Genomic DNA, 14,750 nt, shown 5'->3' with positions numbered 1-14,750 from the left:
AAAATGCCGAGAGCTGGGGATTTCCCATAGGGAAGATTTGGGCATTCCTGGAACAATACAAGCAAAGATAACCCAATTCTTTTCCTCGAATTTGGATTCCAGCATACTTTTGTCATCAACACTAAATGAATTAAAGGACAATCCAGAAACAACAGTTCAACACGATTGGACTTTAGACCAGCAATTACCAATCAATCCAATTAAAGAGGACTTACAAGTAAAAAACCTAGCTACAGAACTTCAGGATGCAGGGTTTAATTATTTATCACCCTCTAAGGAAGAAGATATTCTCTCAGAACTAATCATGGTTGACTCTATAGATGAATTACAAGAGGACCACTTATCCTCTTCGGAGAATCAGCCCTCAAACAATTCCTCCCCCCTGAAGATAAAGAATTATTTAAATCTTTTATCCCTTGGTTGGGGAATGGCGGTTACAGATAATTTGAACTTAATTAAAACTTTCATCGCCGAGACGAATAACCTCCTAACTACCTTGATCAAGTCTATAAGCTCAAGAAATATAGAATTGCTAAATCCCCTCAACAACGTGGATTACAATTTAGCTACTCAAGACAGCACAAATAAGAAGCCTGCCTTAATAGATAAGAGCACAATGACTTCCAGACGGATTACTCGGAGTGCAAATAAAATGACAAAAAAATCGAAGAATTTAAAAAACACCAGACCTAAAAATAAACAGAGAATGAATTTTAAACCTTTATTCAAGATATTGGATGTTTCAAATAATAAGCTTCAATCTCCGTCAAGTGTTGGGGGGGGGAAAGAAATCAATTAAAAAATCAAGCCTCAATCTACGGAACAGGCCCTGCTCGCTTACTGGAAAAGCTCCACTCATAACCGCTACTATCTTGGAGAATTTAGACTGTGATCAAGACTCTTACAATTCAACTCATACTAGTTCCTTGAATGAAAGTGCTCCTATGGATATGAATTGGAATCTCCAATTAATGAGGGACAAATTAGCAGTTACTTTATTACTTTCAACTCAACATGACAGTCGAACTTTAAACATAAGACAACACTTTAATTCTTGTCTTAGTTTCTTTACCCCGCATATCATGTGCCAGAGATATGTAAAACATGTAACTCATTTATATTCGCATGCTTTTGAAAAACGGGTTATATTTACTTTTCAGTCTCCCAAGATAGCTGATCAGATCTATAAAATCAGAAATGACCTTTTTCTTTATGGCTATCTAATTCAACGCTATTTCGTAAATAAGGCCTCCCCTATCCCAATTTTTAATGACCACACCCTACAATCAAAAAATGAGAAACTTGTCTCTCAGACTCGGATAATAAATCAGATTACTCAAAAATACTCAAAGCCCAAAGACCGATTATCGTATTTGCTCAACCAGTCTCTTGGACAAGAGGACATGAATCCTGAAGAACTTTTTCTTTTGGAGACTTATCCTCGTTTACCTAATATAGAGCAAAAAGGTATTATAAACAGATTAGTCCAGCTTATTCACTGTTTGACCCAAAGTTGTACAGGGTCAAATGATGATGAAGCATCATTAAGACCCACATCTTTTTAAACTAATTCCACTAAATCCTCTTACAGATTGGACATAGATCATTCCCTTACATCTTCAATTAGTAAAAGCATTGAGGACTCTTCCTATGATAGTAAATTGATTTTATCTAACCCAAAGCCCCAAGAAGAAATCCTGAATACAGTGAAACTAGTACCTCCAGCTTCTGGGCTTGAGATGCGTGAGATGCGTGTGTTGCAACCTGAAGAACTGGGATCCCCAAATAGCTCATGGAGGAAAGAAGTCATTTCTCCCTGCAAGACAACTCATACATTTAGAGTTATTTACTTACCCCAGAAATCAATGTTATCACCCCATGTCCTTGACCTCAGTTTAATTCACCAGTCAACTTACCGAGTTCCACTAACAATACTAGATGTGTAGAAGGATTTAAAACGTTAAACATCTCAGGGACGAACTCCTCCTTATCAATAATCTCCTGGAATATTGCAGGATGGAAGAGTAAGACAGCTGACAGTGCCCTATTACAGTTTCTACACTCATTTGATATCATCCTCTTACAAGAAACTTGGCTTACATCTGAGGACTCCTTTGCGTTCGAGGGCTATAAATCATGGCTAAAACCTGCCACTAAAATTGCTCTGAAAGGCCGTGGAAGAGGTGGTTTGGCCACATTAATAGATACTCAGCTTCCGGCCCAAATAATAGATTTAAAAGTGATGACTCCGGAGACATCTTTAGCCTTGGGAATGAAAATTCCTGGCTTGCCAAACTTTATCTGTGTTAATAGCTACATCTCTCCATATAATGCAGCACCCCAGGATCCCCCTTGGCAAAACTTGGAACTATTTTTTGAAGAACTTCTATCTAGATATCCAACATATGAACTCCTCTTAGGAGGGGACTTTAATGCTAGGATGGGAAAAAATAATTCACTGGATGATGACTCAACCTACGAACTCACAGGGCATCTGCCATTATTGAATAGATCTGTTCAGGATCCTGTAATCAACAAACATGGTATAGCATTTTTGCAATTAATCCAAAAATTTGATTTGATTTGTCTAAATGGCTCTCCTTTAGACACATCCAAAGGATCATTTACTTATCTAGCAAGTCAAGGGGCCAGTTTAGTTGATTACTTTTTAGGCACACACAACATAATAAATAGAGTTAAAGATCTTAATATATTATCGAGACCTGAAAGTGATCATATCCCTCTAAGCCTAACTCTAATACCTTACTCTAAAAATAGTGCTAACTTTAAAAAAACTGCAGCTATAGATTCTATGCATAGGTATAGACGACGCAAATGGACACAAACGATTGGGAACAAGGCCCATTCCGTACTACTAACATATCCATTTCCTTATTTACAAAAGCTAGCCATAACAAATTCTCAGAATTCCATTAGAATTTATGATCAATTAATTGATGAACTTTGCCCTAGAATTACAGCCATAACTATGACATCGGATACATTTCAACCCAAATCGTGGTTTGATGATGAGTGCAGGAGGTCAAAGAAACAACTAATTAGGCAAATTAAAATCTTCAGAGCTAACAACCGAACTGATATTTTCCAACAGCTCACACTTCAGAGGAGAGCTTATAAATCCCTTCTAAAAGCCAAAAAACTTGCTTTTTATCAAGCAAACTGGAGGTCTCTGGATAAAGCTGCCCGATTGGGACACGAGAAAGAATTTTGGAGCCTTTTGCAGGGGGAGTTCAAACCAAAGAACGATACAGCTCTGCCCCCAATTATGCAAGAGGAATGGATAGCACATTTTAGTCTAATTTTTGGTAGCTCCTTTTCCACCCAAACTGTGGATATATCGAATGAGCTTGAAAACCTCCCATTATGGCCTAAAATCACCACTGATGAGATTGAGAGGCTAGTGCATTCCATGAAAACTGGGAAAGCTCCTGGAGAGGATATGCTACCTCTTGATTTCTTGCTTCAGGATCTAGCCTGGTGGGCTCCCCTCCTTGCGGCCCTCTTTACCAATATCAACAATACAGGATGCATCCCGAAGGGTTGGCATACAAGTATAGTGGTGCCAATTTTTTAAAAAGGGGACCCCACTAATCCATCAAACTATCGTCCAATAAGTCTTCTAGACGTGACAGCAAAGGTATATAGTCGCTTCCTCCTAAATAAATTAAATGACTGGGAGCAAGCAAACTCAATTATACATGAGGCACAAGCAGGCTTTAGAACAAAACGGAACACAATTGACCAGGCCTTTGTCCAGTATCATTTATTAAAAAAAACAAAGAAAAAAATTTGGCCATCTCTATATATAGCATTTATCGATTTTTCTTCGGCATTCGATACAGTGGACAGAGGCCTCTTATGGCAAAAGTTAGCCCAAGCGAATATTGACCGCAGACTGCTCTGGCTGATTAGGGCTTTATATCAATCAAATAACATTCAAGTACGACTTGGTATCAATGGCGCCCTATCAAATAAAATTCCAGTATCCAAAGGAGTCAAACAAGGGTGCCTATTGGCCCCCTTCTTATTTAACTTCTTTATAAATGACTTAGTTGAGGCAGTATCTTCGACCTCCTTTTTTCCTCCTTCAGTAGGCAATAAAAAGGTTCCTATCCTTTTATATGCGGACGACGTGGCCATGTGCTCCTTGAATAAAATTGGTCTTAAACGAATGCTCAATAAATTAGATGAATATTGCCGAGTACAGAAATTAAAGATCAACCACACAAAATCAAAGATTATGATTTGCGGCAAATTCTCTAAAGCTAAGAATATCTGGATGTTAAATGGGTCCCCAATTGAACAGGTCGCATCATTTAAGTATCTTGGAATACACCTGTCCAACAGCCTCTCCTGGGCAGCGCAAATTAAAGCCATGTCACTAGCCGGAACTCAAATCCTAGGCCTGACCAGAACGTTTTATTTTTCGCAGGGAGGCCAATTAGTTCTCCCTATGGTTAAAATACTCAAATCCAAAATAATACCAAAGCTCTTGTATGGTTCAGAATTGTGGGGCCTCTCAGCTGGTAGCCAACTAGAGTCAACTCAAAATGCATTTATGAGACTAGTATTAGGTTTACCAATGGGGACGCCAGCAGCTCATTTAAGAGCTGAAATGGGACTACCATCGATTGCAGCTCGTATTGATCTGGCCAATTTAAGATATTGGCAGAGAATCCTTAAAATGGAGGATTCAGCTTTGGTGAAACAATGCTGGTTGGAACAAATGCAAATCGGGGGTTGGGCCTCCGAATGTCTGAAGTTACTGGCAAAATACGATCTCTCTCAGCCCGATGTGCTGAATTTAAATAGATTAGCCCTTCGCAACTTAATTTTCGAGAACGATGCTAGCCAAGATCGAGCTAATATCATGATGGCCCCCTACTCTCGTTGGTATCCACGTTTTAAACTAAATCACTTTATGTCCAATTATCTTGATACTCTAGACAGAGTTAAAATCAGAAGAGCTTTTACAGCTCTCCAATTCCAAGCTATGCCCTCAGCCTTTCTAGATGGCAGGTATAAAGGCATTCCTCTGGCTTTACGCCAATGTTCATACGGCTGCACTGCTGTAGACGAAATTGATCACTATTTACTACACTGTCCTCTCTACGAACAACCTAGAAAAAAATTCTTAAAAACACTTTTAGAACCAATAGCATCTTACTCCGACGAGGTTAAGGTAATTATACTTCTATCGGACTACTCCAGATCAGTTTCCCTCGCGGTTGCAAATTTTGCGATGGCTGCACAAAAATTGAGGGAGCTTTTTATCCAAGGTTAACAGTTTTATAGGCGTATCCTGTTTTTACTGTTTTAATATATTTTTGACATACTCTTAATATATTGTTTGTATCTGTATATGTATTTGCAAAAGGCTTATGGCTAGGATTGCAATAAAGTTGTTGTTGTTGATTAGAATAAACATTTGTAAACAATAGCTACTAATCTCAATACCACAGGTTTATGGTCATGGTCATGTTTAACTACATTTCTCCCTGATTGTTTAAAAAAAAATCTTCTTTCTCCAAAAGCAGGAACTCAAACGCCCTTATGTGGAGCTCTGGCATTCTGTCTTCAGAAAGCTGTTTTCACCTCTGGGGCTTATCCAAACGGAGTGGGATAATCCACGGCTTCCATATTTGGTTTGACATCTGATAGTCCTCACTTTGCCTTTTAGTTCGCTCTTTCCCAATTAAAAAAAATGCTTTTTTGCACCCGCACACGCAGCGGTAAGACCCCTACATTCTTTTTGCTTTTTCCAAGCTCCGCCTCTAAAACCTCCCCCTATCAACCAATTGGTCAGCAAAAAAATTCCGTATGCTCCTCTCCCCCTTTGCAACGAAGCACAATATGGCTGTAAAGGAGTTCTCGCCTCGGAAGGAAAGGCTGCTGGTCGGTTTCACGCCTGCCTTGTTTGTATTTGTGATATTATGCTTAAATGAATGTATGCTTTTCTGCCTTTATTGATATTTAAGGAGATACACACGCTGGCAATTGCACTTATTTCTCCAAAAAAGCAAGAAACGTGTCATCCCCCCTCCTTCTCCCTTTCCTTCCCAGGAGAATGAAATTGACAAAGCTTTCCGGAGCAGGCATGAAACCGACCAGCAGCCCTTTCCTTGTTTGTATTTGCGATATTACACTTAAACAAATGTATGCTTTTCTGATTTGAAGCAAAAACCCCAGCAAGTAGAATGAAATTGACAAAGCTTTCCGGAGGCAGGCTGAAACTGACCACACCCCATTTCTGGCTTGCTGTGCATTGCAGATCTCACCCAGAGTGGCCGCCCAGTTTGCAGGCTGGCAAAAAATAAAATGCATCTGCGCAGTAGTTGCAGACCCCCCCCCCAACACCCCACCATTGTGATGATTGGTTCAATTTTCCCGGGCTTATTCTCGCACATGCACAAAAGTGCAGATACCTGATTGGCTGGAATGAGGAGAAGGGGCAAGGGGAAATGCCCAAGAACCTCCCATCAGCTGTAAAGTCCGCGGTATTGCATTCTAACTCCTGAAGGCACAGTGGATGATTCCCGATTTTAAACAGCAAATCGCATTTTTGCCGGTATTGCAAGGAGCGGATTTAACCCACGGAAATGCGTAACAGCGCAAGACGTCATTTGGACAACCGAAAAATAATGAACACACATAGCGGGTGTGTCACACATTTTGCAGTCATCTGGATGAGCCCCTGTTCTTGTCTTTTTCAGATTCTTTGTTGCCTTTTGGCTCCTTACACGGCTAACTTGTTTGAACATCCAGCAATACTTCTAGACTCACAGTAGCAGAAGTATTGGTGGCAGCATAACTTTTTGCTAATTTTAGTGAAGATGCATACTTTTCCATTGAAAAGTTAAAGGATTTAGTGGATGGAACAATCTTCATTGAAAGCTGCTAGAATCCAAAGCAGATGAATCTTTAATATCATCTGCACCATCTAAACCATGTTCTTCCATTAAACCTGATGTTTGCTTTTCTCTGCTCTCTGTCCTCTTTAAAAGATGAGGAGTACCATTATGTTCCAAATTTGCTTTAGTTTTTTACTCTAAATTCGAAAACAATTCTGCACCCCTTCTCCTTCTCTTCTTTGTGCATTTCTACTGTCACTGACATTTTCCAATTGTCCTCGTCACCCTTTTCTTCCTCTGAAGATTCTTCCTTAGAATTGAAATCTAATTCTTCCTCTTCTGAAGAAAGTCAGCTGTCATAATTTATTTTTCTAAAATCTCTCTTTGAAACTTCCCCCAAGCAAAAAAGATCATGAATAACCTGTCATCTGAGGCTCAGTCACAGCACACATTCACTCACTTAGTTGCTCACTCTCTCTGATGATGATACTTCTCAAAAATAAGAAAGCAAGATGCAATAGCTGCCCTGCAGTTAGCTCTGATTAGGAAAGGTCTTCAAAGGCCATTAAGTCTAACCCCCCACTATATAGCACTTTAAAGCTCTGAACAACTTGGGATTTGGTTACGTGATGTAGCACCTTCACCTATTCGTTTGTTTATTTGTTTTCTTAGCCACTCTTAACCGTAAGGTCCAGGGCAGGCTAGAACATAGCATATGACAAAAGCAATACAGTAGGGCCCTGCTTTACAGCGCTTTGCTTTACAGTGCTTCGCTAATGTGGCAGCTTTCAATTAGGGAAAGTCCCCGCATTAAGGCGCTTGTTCTGATTTTACGGCATTTCTTCCCCGTCGCGCACCATTTTGACGTCATTTTGGCGCAACGCGGCCCATTATTGTCAATGGGGTTCTGCTTTAAGGCGATTTCTGCTTTATGGCGGGGGTGCGGAACAGAACCCGCCATATAAGCGGGGCCCGCCTGTATAATGAAGGGTCCAAATGCACCTATGTGGGGAGGAAATTCCACAGCTTAGTGGCTGCCACAGACAATGCCTTCTCCTAGGGTCTGACCCTTGAAGTTCTGAGAGTGGTGAAAGTACCAAGAGACCCCCCCCAGTCAATCTTAACATCCAAGAGGATCTGTAAGTAATGAGGTATTTTTTCAGATAATTTGGAGTCTAAGTCATTTAGGCCTTTAAATGCTAATGTGAACATCTTCAGTAGAAAAGGAACTGGCAACCAGTACAGCTGTTTTAGAACAGAGATTACATGAGTTCTAAATGGACCCATAGCTAGTAATCCGGCTGCTGCATTTTTGCCCACTCATTAAGATCTATGGGGACAGCATCTTGACTGTGCTGCAGTTGACAGCGATTCAGTATGCAACAATATGAGAGAGGGCCTTCTCGGTATCGGTATTATGGAATTTCCTGCCCTCTTGGATATGGCTGGCAAAGACTCACTTATTCACCCAGGCATTTGAAGGAGCTTGAATTATTGTTCATCCTGTTGATTTCAGCTTGCTGTTATGTTGTTTTGTTTTAATATGTATTTTGTATTGATTTTAATCTAACCTGGGATTGCCTTGTTAATGGAGAGTGGGTAAGAAACATTTTAAATACATAAATAAATAGTGTGAATTGAACCTATCAGGATATACACACATGAACATACTATGTTATACATTAATAGCACAATTTTATATATGTCTACTCAAAAGTAAATCCCATTGATTTCAGTGGGGCTTACTTCCAGCTAAGTGGGTATTGGATTGCAGTCTAAGTGGGGTCAAATCTTAGTGTGCCACTAAGTGCATACAGTAAGCAGGGAACTTCATTCAAAGACAGCTCCCTGACCAGTGTACTTGTATAATATTCATGTTTTGCAAATAAATAAATCTGTTGTATTCACACTTAAACACTTTAGGTGTACACCTAAACACGTAATGTATGAAATGGCCCTTGTGGTGAAATCCTATGCACAGTTACCTGGAAGAAGATCCCAGTAAATACTGTAATACTAAAGGTGTTAGTGTGGTATAATAGTTAAAATGTTGGACTAGCACATGGGAGACCAGGGTTCAAATCCCCACTCAGCTAAGAAGCACATGGGTAATCTTGGGCCAGTTCCCATCTCTCAGTCTAACCTACCTATCAGAGTTGTTGTGAGAATAAAATGGGGAAGAGGAGGACCTTGAATGCCATTTTGAGCTCCTTTTGGGATATAAATGCAATAAAATAAATAAAATAATTCTGTGTGAATATGCATAGGAATGTAGAAACTCTGCCATCTGAAATTTTATGTTGTTTAAAACCTTCAGAATATTTACAAATATTGTAATTATTTGCTTCCGCTTCTGTAATGATTTGACAAAATAGACACTCCTTAATGTATTTTTCTTGATATTCTGCACTACACGTGTTGCTGATTTGTCTTTTAAATAGATGAACTTGTTTCTTAAGCATTCACCCTCACATTCCATAGTATCTTATGCTGCTGAATCAATTTGTTTTGTAGGTATCCATCAAAACATTTGCCTGGAAGAAATCCAGTGATGACTATTGCTTTTGTGGTTCATTTCACAAAGTAATAGAATGCTGTACAAAACAGAAAACTCTCTTTGATTTAGTAAAACATGTTTCACGTTGCACCAGTCATTGCGTTTTATTATTATTTTTATTTTTGCTATTCTTGTTTGTCGGATTCATTGCAATCATGCAAAGAAGCACTGATACCCAAATAGTGGGCTGTGACCTATCAATGGGTTGTAGAAGCCTTAAGAATGTACCACCTGTTTGCTCTGACACACTAACCATTTGAAAAAAAAAAGGTTCCAATTGCCAGCATCTGTGTTAACAGGCAGGTTGGTTTAACTGTAGTAATTGGTTTAGAAGATGGAGTAATGATGATGTAGAGGATGAAAGGTGGAATTCTAGAAACCATATGAAGCCAAACAATTATGTCCCTTGGGAGCAGCTTCACAGGACAGCATCACCATATAAATATTATGTGGAAGAGTTAGCAGATGATTATTTTTTTTTAAAAAAGTGAAAAATATATTGTGGGAGTTGAGCAGTTGGATCATACAAACAAACCCCAAGAAAGAAAAATAGATGGGAGCATAAAAGGAACAAAGTGCATGGAGGGTGAGCTTTGCCCCCTGGGAGTTATGTTGTGGGTGCTGCAGGGTAACATCTTGTCCCCCATGGGAGGGGTCATCAGCAGATTTGGGGCGAGGTGTCAGCAGTATGCTGTTGATACCCAGCTCTGTTTCTCCATAACATCTGAATTGGGAGAGCCCGTGGAAGCCCTGGGCCACTGCCTGGACTCGGTGGTGGGCTGGATGAGGGCCAATGAATTGAGGTTGAATCCTAGCAAGATAGAGGCAGTGCGGGTTAGTGGTTCCCAAATTCAGATAATTGGTCAATTGCCTGCTTTCGAAGGGGTCATACTCCCTCTGAAAGAGCGGGTTTGTAGTCTGGGGGTCCTCCTGGATCCATCTTTGTTACTACAGGCCCAGGTGCCTCAGTGGCTAGGAGTGCCTTTTACTAACTTTGGCTGGTAAGACAGCTGCAGCCATTTCTGGACTGGGATAGCCTGACCACTGTTGTCCACACACTGGTAACCTCCAGGCTCGACTACTGTAATGCACTCTATGTGGGGCTGCCTTTGAGGTTGTGGCGGTCAGACTGCTCACTGGGGCAGGGTAGTGCCAACATGTCACCCCGCTGCTGAAAGAATTACACTGGCTGCCCATTTGCTACCAGGCCAAGTTCAAGGTTCTAGTTTTGGTGTGCAAATCCCTATACAGCTTGGAACCAGGATACCTGAAAGACCGTCTTATTCCTTATATACCCAGTTGATCACTGCACTCTGCAGGTGAGGGCCTGCTGCAGATACCATCTTATCAGGAGTTGTTGTTGTGGGAGAAGGCATTAAGAAGGATCTCATTCTCAACTCAGCAGTGAAAAAAAGGAGGGAGAAGGAGAGGGAGAGGGAAGATGTGGATCCTGATGATAGTATCCCATCTATATCATCAAGCAAGCTGATAGCAGCAGGAGAAAATGTGTAGACACTGAATTCAGCAATTTAAGAAATATTTCTGACAGTGAGAAAGGACAGTCAAAGGACAGTGACAGAAAAGCAGAAAGCAATATTCAAGCCTAGCCAGATTATTCTATAATCTTAGAAGGTTGTATAATTTTATAAGGGGGAGTGGCTGTATCATGAAGGGCCCTGCACTTCTGAATTTGCCACAGCACTTTTGAATGTGGCCACTATGTGGGAATGGAGGAAATCCGCATTAAAGGTGCCTTACTACCCCAAATCCAGAAGAGCCTACAGTTTTTCTCTCCTCCTTCTTTCAATACCATCCACTTTCCCCATGTGATAATAATCCAGATGTTCTAATAGTATTTGAAATATATGGAAATGGAAGACTGCCTTCAAGTCGATTCCGACTTATGGTGACCCTATGAATAGGAGTTTCATGGTAAGTGATATTCAGAGTGGGTTTACCATTGCCTTCCACTGAGGCTGAGAGGCAGTGACTGGCCCAAGGTCACCCAGTGAGTTTCATGGCTGTGTGGGGATTTGAACCCTGGTCTCCCAGGTTGTAGTCCACCACCTTAACCACTACACCACAGGAAGGGTTAAACAGGATCCTGCACCTTCAGTATATTTGCATTGGTGAAAACCACTATTGATCAGAGCATACGTGTAGGTTTTAAATGTTTGACCATGCTTCACAGCCAAGAGCAAAGGACATGGCAGACTGGATATTTACTATTGACTATTTCATCCACCAAATAGGTAAAGATATACCCCCTTCCCATCACTATTACTACAGTCTCACCAAGATAGTGTGTAAGTCTTTATTACTGAGCAAAGAAAAAACAACTTGATCTTAACCATTTTGTATGAAAGTTGTACTTAGTGTTGTCTCACAGTGCCAACCCTATGTGTGGGGAACAATAAAAGAACCTGCTGAACAGAGGCAATGATATTGATTGCACAGGCAAAATGAGTATTTGATAGCTTTGTGGACAGCACAAAGAGAAAGAGAGGGAAAAGGGGTTGTATGCATCAATCAAGAACAGGTGCGTGAGTATAGCCCATAGCAGGAGTGTCAAACTGCTGGCTGGCTTGATATATTTATCTGGCCCCCATGGCAGTCAGATTGCACAGAATACAAGCTTTCATTTAAGCAAACAAACAAAAAACCCCAAAACAAAGTAACAAAAACCCACTAGCCTTTATAGCTGGGGTGATGATCACCTCTCTTTGAATTGTTGCCTTGTACAGCCTAAAACAAAAACCCTCAGTGCTAAATTCATCTTGTATGCTCTTTGTGGTCCGAAAAGGCTTCCTGGCTTGGTTTCTGCTTTTCTGCTTCTTAGTTGTTTAGCATCCTTTCCCCCATATCCTTCCACAGTGGTCCCCCTCCAACACTTCTAATCCTTACATTTTTCCTTAGGTCCACTCTGCATTCCTATGGAGTTTTCAAGGGGTGTTTTTCAGTTGTCTTCAGCAACAGGTCCATCAAAATACGTACTTCTTTTTGACTTTTTTTTAAAGTTTCAGTTGTATATTTATTTATTGGCCAGGATCCCAAGACACTTGTGTGTCTATCAATAAAGTGCTTCTGTGCATGAACAGGGCAGGGTAGTTGATATTCCCTTGGCCAGCAGCACCTCACATCTCACAGAATGCCACTCTGGAGAGTCCCCTGGCTTTCAAGATGGCTTTTTGGCAGGGAGAAAAATCTTCTATGCATATGCAATACTTTGTGTGGTTCTTTAAATCTTGGCCATCGGTTAGACTTGAATTTTACCCTTCCTGTGAAAAATTCAAGAGCATCTTGCAAATGGTTCCCAATCTGTATCCAATTCAGGCACTCCACTCCTTTTCAATTAGGGTTCCTACTCCCTTCCTCCATGTACCGACTGGGTGGTATTCAATGCTAGTCCTACTTAGAGTAGACCTATAGAAGTTAATAAACATGATTGACTTGGGATCATTACTTTCACTGGGTCTACTATGTGAGTAGGACTTAGTTGAAGACAAGCAATTGTTAACATCTGAACAGTGCTAACGAGATTGCACAAAGCTATTGTGAAGCTTAGAATTAGAGATTGGATGTGTCAGCAGCAAGAGAGGAGAGGGCTCATGTAACAGCATCCTAAAGAAATATGTGCACAACAGATCGGCTGCATTAGCACTACATGACAATAACGAAATCTTAATAATGTAATTTTGACATCCAACAATGTGGGTTAGACTGATGTCCATTTGCTCTAGAAACTGCTTAGCCGTACTGGCACAAGTTCATCTCTTGTGCTGTTGAAGATACCCTGTACTGTAGTGTCATGTGCTTCTGTTGGCGAAGCCTCATGATGAAGAGTGAGTGCATTTGCCAACTTGGGAGGCAGAAGTGGCATCTGAAAGAATTGGCTGGTGACAGAGAGAGGAAGTAGGGAGAGGGCTATGCATAAGGCAGGACAGAATGGTGAAACGAGGGGAAAGGGATGGGCGACCGTGAGAGCATGAATTAGGGATGAGAATGAGAATGGGAAGAAGACCCAAGAGAAAAAGAGAGGATCCTCTGAAATAGAGCACAAACGAGGGGCAAATGGGATGGTTTCCGTTCAAATTAAGTCACACTCTATTTATCCTGTGATGAACAAATGATTAATGGGAAAGCGTATAAACACCCCCAAGCAAATCAGGATGAATGCTCATCATTGTGGTGTAACCGCCCTGTAGACAAATCAGAACGAATGCTCAAAAAAGGCCAGGCATGATTTAACCTCCACATAAGCTGTGTACAAGCACATCAGGATGAATGCTCAATAAACAGATTGGAGGGCTGCTATTTCCTAACAGGCTTGAATTAACACATTTGAAATTATTATTTCACACTTTGAAATGATTACAATCATTACCATGAAAATAGCAGTGTCGCTATATGGCTTGTCTCCACATTCTAGCTTTGCCAAAGCCACATAAGAGCTGTTTCTGGGAGCTGGGAGAGGCAGCAGGCAGGCCCTGCGGAGCCATGCAGGCAAGCACCTGGATCAATATCTTCCTCCAAGGCCTAAGAGATTCTCTGCAGTGCTTTGTGTTTCAGTTGTTGGAGGAAGGAAGCTGTCTTTGCTAGTTCCTGCCTCTCCCAACTCCAGAAACAGCTCTGGGCTGGGGGTAAGCATCTTTTTACATTACCTTTTATAACCCAGTTCTGTGTAGCATTCTGGGATAGTTTTACATCCCTTGAAAAGAACTGGGGTGTTTTTTTGGTTCACCTGAAAAAGGAAGTGGGATAGCATCCCAACCCACACATGATTTGGTAGCTGCAGGGGAGGGTTATGTGTGTTGAATTTACCAGTGAAAACATTAACTATAGGTCTTGCACGGGTATCTAACAGCCCAAGCAAGTTTTGAGATTTAAACAGACTGTATCAGTCATTTCTACTCTTCTGAAAGGACTGCTTGCAAGTCCTCCGAAATGAGCTGTCGCTTCTATCCTTTCTTCTTCCCTCATGTTGGTGTCATGGGGGTTCTCTATGTACATAAAAGAACACCCACAAGTGTACAACTTTTGAGCAGAACTGCCTCACTGATTTCAAAAGACTTGATTTTTTTTTTTTTAGTCAGGAATTAATTTTGATCTTGGTTGCTTAGATAAAATGCTTATTTGCCTAGTCTCCACTGTCCTGTCATAGTTTCCTTTTATTTCCCAGCAATGTATAAATCAAAGAGAAGCTGATGAAAATAGTTGAAAAAATCAGACCTTCTTATTAACAATATGGGCATTCCACAGATACGCTCTTAGCCAGTGTGTTTTATTTTGTAAGAAACTTGTGTTTGGCAGGTGATTGATCA

Source organism: Rhineura floridana, chromosome 7, assembly GCF_030035675.1.
Source record: "Rhineura floridana isolate rRhiFlo1 chromosome 7, rRhiFlo1.hap2, whole genome shotgun sequence".
In the NCBI taxonomy this organism is placed as follows: domain Eukaryota; kingdom Metazoa; phylum Chordata; class Lepidosauria; order Squamata; family Rhineuridae; genus Rhineura; species Rhineura floridana.
Note: the sequence above shows the minus strand (reverse complement) of the source record.